This window comes from Heptranchias perlo, chromosome 9 (assembly GCF_035084215.1).
Source record: "Heptranchias perlo isolate sHepPer1 chromosome 9, sHepPer1.hap1, whole genome shotgun sequence".
Taxonomy (NCBI): Eukaryota; Metazoa; Chordata; class Chondrichthyes; order Hexanchiformes; family Hexanchidae; genus Heptranchias; species Heptranchias perlo.
The window spans coordinates 3,116,270-3,122,269 of NC_090333.1; positions in this window are offsets into that span (position 1 = coordinate 3,116,270).

The window sequence follows — 6,000 nt, forward strand, 5'->3', positions numbered from 1 at the left end:
AGCTCTGGCGATGAGGCGTTCTGCCAAATGACATTGACAGTCTGCTCGGGGAACCAACCGACAGGATCCACCATCTCCTTTTCCCGCAGGGTCTCGAGGACGTTACGTGCGGACCACTTGCTGATCGCCTTGTGGTCAAAGGTGTTTTCCTGCACAAACCTTTCCACGAAGGACAGGTGGGGCGGAACGGTCCAACTGGACGGAGCATTCCGTGGCAGCGTGGCCAGGCCCATCCTTCTCAACACCGGGGACAGGTAGAACCTCAGCACGTAGTGACACTTTGTGTTTGCGTACCGAGGGTCTATGCACAGCTTGATGCAGCCGCACACAAAGGTGGCCATCAGGATGAGGGCCACGTTGGGCACGCCTTTCCCCCCTTTCTCTGGAGATTTGTACATCGTGACCCTGCGGACACAAAGGGAACGGGGGGAGATGGAGAGACAAGAGCAGAGGGAAAAGCAGAAAGTGGATGTTTTCTTCAAAAGGAAAAATTTGGCTACGGGGGATTAGCTGGGGAGTGGGACTAATTGGACAGCTCTTTCAAAGAGCCGGCACAGGCACGATGGGCCCAATGGGCTCCTTCTGTGCTGTTTGATTCTGATTCTATAACAGATGGGGAACAGGGAAAGAGCAACCAAAAAGCAGACGGGTAACAGACAAAGAAGCAGCAGGTTAAAATAAAGCAAGGAACATTGAAATGAGACAATTGAGGTGATTGTAATGAAAGGAAGATCCTTCCTTTCATTAATGCTCCAGTGAGCAATGGAGCTTTGGAGGTGAGTGAGGGCTCCCCTCAGTTTCAGCTCACTTACTCTGTGCACAATGGTTAACAGGGCCCTGGCTTCCACAGGTAGTAGGCCTTATTCCTGGCTCCCAGCAGGAGGTCTGACCTCACACAGGCCCAGGAAGGAACCACCTGGGTCACTGTACCAAGACAGAAGGCCCTCCCCCCTCACAGACAGATTTATCTTGGACCCTTCCACAGAAGGGGGCTGGGTTTGAGACAGAGAAAGCAGTTACCTGGTAGGTTGGGGGCTTTGGACTGGGAGGAGAGGACTTTTGACTGACAAGCTTCTGCTACATCAGGGGAGGCAGATGCACTGGCCCCTCTCTCTCTTACTCCTGGTATGTGCTGCTGCAGGCAGGTTGGTGAGTATTACTCTTGATCTCTGTCTTGCTGCACAGGTAATGAAAGTGTATTGGAGGATGGTGTGTGGGAGACCTCTTGCTCTGTGGATTTTTACTGATGTTTTGAATGTGGATTTTTGCTGATGGAATCATAGAATCTTACAGCACAGAAAGATTTAAATGACAAGTGATGCCTGTACAAGTAATGAAAGTATATTGTAGGACAGTGCAAGTGTCTCTCTATCTTTAAACTCTTGGGTTAAATTTGTTAACTCCTGAAAACAGGTGCTGGGATCGCGGTAGATGATTAACCTTCGCCTGTTGTTTGCGATGCAGGCAGCACGTAACATTCGTGCCACCTGATGATTTATGATTGCTGTGTGCAATCAGCGCTACCTGCACTTTTCATTGGCTGCACGCATGAGCAGGGGGCCCCAATATCGGGAGTGACTGGCACTACTTAAAGGCAGCCTGCACCTCTTAAAAGGGAGGTGCACTGTGGCTGCAGAAAGTGGTGAGAGAAGTGATTCCTGGGCTCTGATATTTGGAAGAATGGCTGCAGCTGGGAAAGAGCGAACACCAAGGTTCTCTGATGATGCACTAGAGACCTTGGTGCAAGAGATGGACAGAAGGTGGGGCATCCCATATCAGGGCAAGAGGCCCTCCAGAGGCAGTGGGAGGAATTAGCCCCAAGAATCTGGATGCAGTGCAGGAAGAAATTCAATGTATTCTGATCTATCCTTTTTAGGTCCACAGTGGATGACCTCACACTTGCTTACATTGGTCAAAACTGTGGCAAATGGATTTCATTCACTTTATCTGTTAATATGTCATTTTATGCTTCCATCTACACTGCTTACAATGCTGCCTATCTTTTGTGTCATCGGCAAACTTGGATATGTGACACTCTATGCCGTCATCTAAGTCGTTAATAAATACAGTGAATAGTTGAGGCTCCAACGCAGATCCCTGTGGGACACCACTAGTCACATCCTGCCAATTGGAGTTCCTGCCCATTACCCCTACTGTCTGCCTCCTGCTGCTCAGCCAATTTCCTAACCAGGTCAATAATTTGCCCTCCGTTCCATGAGCTTCAACTTTATCTAACAATCTCTTATGAGGGACTTTATTGAATGCCTTCTCGAAGTCCATATAAACAACATCCATAGACATTCCCCTGTCCGCTACTTTAATCACCTCTTCAAAAAATTCAACCAGGTTCATTAGCCATGACCTACCCTTTACAAATCCATGCTGGCTCTCTCTGATCAGCTGAAAATTTTCAAGATGTTCAGTCACTCTATCCTTGATTATAGACTCGAGTAATTTCCCGACAACAGATGTTAGGTTAACTGGTCTATAATTTCCTGGTTTCCCCCTCTCACCATTCTTGAATCGCGGAGTGATGTGCAAATTTCCATTCTAAAGGAATGGTTCCTGAATTGAGAGAACTATGGACGATTATAGTTCGGGCATCTGCAGTGTCCTCACCTACTTCCTGCAAAACCCTGGGATGGAAATCCTGGGCATTTGTCACTCTTTAGTGCCATTATTTTCTTCATTACTGTTAATGTGCTCACGTTAATTATAATGAGTCCCCATCCCTGATTCAAAATTAGTTTCCTTGGGATGTCCAGCATGCTATCCTCTTCCTCCACTGTAAATACTGACGCAAAGTAATTAACGTAGTAAAAACAGGCTGAGGTACAGTGACTACCACAGACAGAGACAGTGAGAGAGACAAACATTGCTTGAAGCACAGACACAGAGACCTGTACACACGGACTGCACAGTGTCACAGGGGGAAATGGAAGCAAACGTCATGATTATAAAGGGAACGGGGGGAGACGGAGAAAAAGAGCAGAGGGAAAAGCAGAAAGTGGATGTAGACTTCAAAAGGAAAAATTTGCAGGGCTACGGGGAATTAGCAGGGAGTGGGACTAATTGGATAGATCTTTCAAAGCGTCAGCCCAATGGCCTCCTTCTGTGCTGTTTGATTCTATGACCGATAGGGAACAGGGAAAAAGCAATCAAAAAGCAGATGGATAACAGACAAAGAAGTAGCAGGTTAAAATAAAAGAAAGGAAACTTTTGAAATCAGACAATTGAGGTGAGTTTAATGAAAGGAAGGTGTGAGCAAAGGAGCTTTGCAGGTGATTGAGGGCTCCGTTCAGTTCATTTGCTCACTGCCTGTCTGCACACAATGGTGAAAAGAGCTCTGACCTCTCCAGGTAGCAGACCTTAGACCTGGCTCCCAGCAGGAGGTCTCACCTCACACAGCCCCGGGAAGGAACAATCTGGGTCACTGCACCAAGACAAAATGCCCTCCCCCCTCACAGACGGACTCAACTTGGACCTTTCCACAGCAGGGGGCTGTTTGAGACAGAGAAAGCAGTTAGCTGGTAGGATAGGGGCTTTGGACTGGGAGGAGAGGACTTTTGACTGACAAGCTTCTGTTATATCAGGGCAGGTAGGTGCACTGACCCCTCTCTCTCTCACTCTTTCTCCTGGGATGTGTTATTGAAGACGGACTGGTGAGTGTAAGCATGTTTAAACTCTTGGTCTCTGTCTCACTGTACAGGTAATGAAAGTGTATTGTAGGATGGTGCGTGCGGGACTCCTTGCTCTAACAGTGATTGAGTGTGTGCGAGACTCCTTGCTCTGTGGATCTTGACCGGAGTTGTGTGTGTGGATTTTGACTGATGGAATCGTAGAATCTTATAGGACAGGAGGATTTAAATAACAGGTGATACAGTGCCCTGAGGAGAAGGGATCTGCACTGTTCTGTGTGGTACAAATGGAGAATAAGAGAGTTCAATAAAAATCCTGGGATGTGCTCTTGCAGGCAGGTTGGTGAGTATTAGTGTGTTTAAACTCTGATCTCGGTCTCGCTGCAGATAATGAAAGGAAATTGTAGGATGGTGTGTGCGAGACTCCTTGCTCTGTATTTTTACTGATGAATGTGGATTTTCACTGATGTGAGTGTGGAGATTTACTGATGATGTGAGTGTGGAGATTTACTGATGATGTGAGTGTGGAGATTGAGCACAGAGTTTGGGAAAGACAGAGAGTGAGCCTCGAACGGAGTGAACACATTCAACTGGGAATTTGGTGCATGTGGGAATTAGGTGCAGAGGGGGAAGGAGGTGCTAAGTGATTTAAACCCAAGAACTGTAGACGTAGACTGAGCGGAGCATAAAGGGAGACGCAGGAGTAATCAAATCAAGGCAAGGAGGCGTGCTGAGGGCAGGTCAGTAAGTATTTAGTTCATTGGTTAGTGTTTTTTAGTGGTTGGTTAGTGTTTTACTGTCAGATAAACAGTAAAGTGCCTTAAAGCTAAAGAAACAGTTTACGTGGCAGGACAGCTGGGGCCCGTCCCATGCACATCCTGTGCCATGTGGGAACTCCAGAACGCACTTTGTGTCCTGGAAAACCACATGTACAGGAAGTGCCGCCATCTGCTGGAGTTCAAGCTCAGGGCTTCTGAGTTTGAGGGGCGGCTGGCGTCACTACAGTGAATGCGGGAAGCTGAGAGTTTTGTGGATAGCACGTTTCAAGAGGTGGTCACCCCCCAGCTACTGAGAGTTCAGTGTTGAATACCAGTGAGGGTGTTTTTTTAAAATTCGTTCATGGGATGTGGGTGTCGCTGGCGAGGCCGGCATTTATTGCCCATCCCTAATTGCCCTTGAGAAGGTGGTGGTGAGCCGCCTTTTTGAATCGCTGCAGTCCGTGTGGTGAAGGTTCTCCCACAGTGCTGTTAGGAAGGGAGTTCCAGGATTTTGACCCAGCGACGATGAAGGAACGGCGATATATTTCCAAGTCGGGATGGTGTGTGACTTGGAGGGGAACGTGCAGGTGGTGTTGTTCCCATGTGCCTGCTGCTTTTGTCCTTCTAGGTGGTAGAGGTCGCGGGTTTGGGAGGTGCTACCGAAGAAGCCTTGGTGAGTTGCTGCAGTGCATCTTGTGGATGGTACACACTGCAGCCACAGTGCGCCGGTGGTGAAGGGAGTGAATGTTTAGGGTGGTGGATGGGGTGCCAATCAAGCGGGCTGCTTTGTCCTGGATGGTATCGAGCTTCTTGAGTGTTATTGGAGCTGCACTCATCCAGGCAAGTGGAGAGTATTCTATCACACTCCTGACTTGTGCCTTGTAGATGGTGGAGAGGCTTTGGGGAGTCAGGAGGTGAGTCACTCGCTGCAGAATACCCAGCCTCTGACCTGCTCTTGTAGCCACAGTATTTATATGGCTGGTCCAGTTCAGTTTCTGGTCAATGGTGACCCCCAGGATGTTGATGGTGGGGGATTTGGCGATGGTAATGCCGTTGAATGTCAAGGGGAGGTGGTTAGACTCTCTCTTGTTGGAGATGGTCATTGCCTGGCACTTGTCTGGCGCGAATGTTACTTGCCACTTATCAGCCCAAGCCTGGATGTTGTCCAGGTCTTGCTGCGAGCAGGCTCGGACTGCTTCATTATTTGAGGGGTTGCGAATGGAACTGAACACTGTGCAATCATCAGCGAACATCCCCATTTCTGTCCTTACGATGGAGGGAAGGTCATTGATGAAGCAGCTGAAGATGGTTGGGCCGAGGACACTGCCCTGAGGAACTCCGGCAGCAATTTCCTGGGGCTGAGATGATTGGCCTCCAACAAGCACTACCATCTTCCTTTGTGCTGGGTATGACTCCAGCCACTGGAGAGTTTTCCCCCTGATTCCCATTGACTTCAATTTTACTCGGGCTCCTTGGTGCCACACTCGGTCAAATGCTGCCTTGATGTCACGGGCAGTTCCTCTCACCTCACCTCTGGAATTCAGCTGTTTTGTCCATGTTTGGACCAAGGCCGTATTGAGCTCTGGAGCCGAGTGATCCTGGCA